Here is a 1,179-nt window from a genome sequence, read left to right on the forward strand (position 1 = left end):
TATGCAACCCTATGTACATAGCAGCCTTATTTATAACCAGAGGCTTGGTGCACTAATCCCTTGGCCTAGCCTGTGCTCTCTCGCAATCTGGGACTCTGTGGGGGATGTTGGAGAGCCAGTTTCAGCCCAATCCCCTCAGGTCAGGCCGAAGGACCCCTAGTATGCATATAAGATCTTTGGTTAATCTCTTTCCAATCTCCCCTTCCCCCTTCCCTCTGAGATTCATCAGTCTATTCCATGTTTCCAAGCCTGTGCATTGAGTGTCTGCCCCCTGGTGGTCAGTGTGCATCATAGCTACTGGTCAAATGGTTGAACGGTCAAATGGTCACTTAGGCTTTTATATATATAGATGGCTAAGATCTGGAAACAGGCCAAGTGCCCATCAGTAGATATGGATTAAAACACTTTGATACAGCTCTCGGGCTGACATCTTGGCAAGGCAGCAGTGTATCTCTGTTCTCCGAGTCCTGCAATGCCACCCAAGGAAGACAAGAAGAAGAAAGATTCTGGAAATTTGGCCAAGAAAGACAAAGACCCCTTGAACAAGTCAGGGAGCAAGGCCAAAAAGAAGAAATGGTTCAAAGGCAAAGTTCAGGACAGGCTCAATAACCTGGTCTTATTTGACAAAGCCACATATGACAAGCTCTGTAAGGAAGTTCCCAACTACAAGCTTATAACCCCAGCTGTAGTCTCTGAGAGACTAAATATTTGCAGCTCCTTGGCCAGGGAAGCCCTTTAGGAGCTCCTTAGTAAAGGACTTATAAAACTAATATCAAAGCATGGAGCTCAAGTGATTTACACCAGAAACACCAAAGGTGGGGATGCCCTAGCTGCTGGAGAAGATGCATGAACAACAGGTCTCACCGGCTGTACATTTTGAAAAATAAAACTTTATTTTAAAAGAAAAAAACTTTGATACATTTACAAAATGGAATACTATGCAGCTATAAAAAATGATATATTCCTTTGAGACAATATGGAGGAACCTGGAGAGTATTATGCTAAGCAAAACAAGCCAGTTAGAGAAAGATAAATATCACATTATCTTGCTTATATGTGGAATATAATGAATAAAATAAACTGATGAACAAAAAAGATCCAGAACCATTGAAGCATGACATATTTCAGAGGGAAGGGGGGGGGGTGAGAAGAGATTAACCAATGAACTTATATGCATAT

At 42.2% G+C, this 1,179-nt stretch overlaps 1 pseudogene; it reads left to right on the plus strand.

Annotated features, from left to right (window-relative positions):
- The first annotated feature begins 472 nt into the window (after positions 1-472).
- Positions 473-896, plus strand: LOC102439591 (annotated as a pseudogene).
- Positions 897-1,179: the final 283 nt, after the last annotated feature.

This window comes from Myotis lucifugus, unplaced genomic scaffold (genome assembly GCF_000147115.1).
Source record: "Myotis lucifugus unplaced genomic scaffold, Myoluc2.0 scaffold_4, whole genome shotgun sequence".
In the NCBI taxonomy this organism is placed as follows: Eukaryota; Metazoa; Chordata; class Mammalia; order Chiroptera; family Vespertilionidae; genus Myotis; species Myotis lucifugus.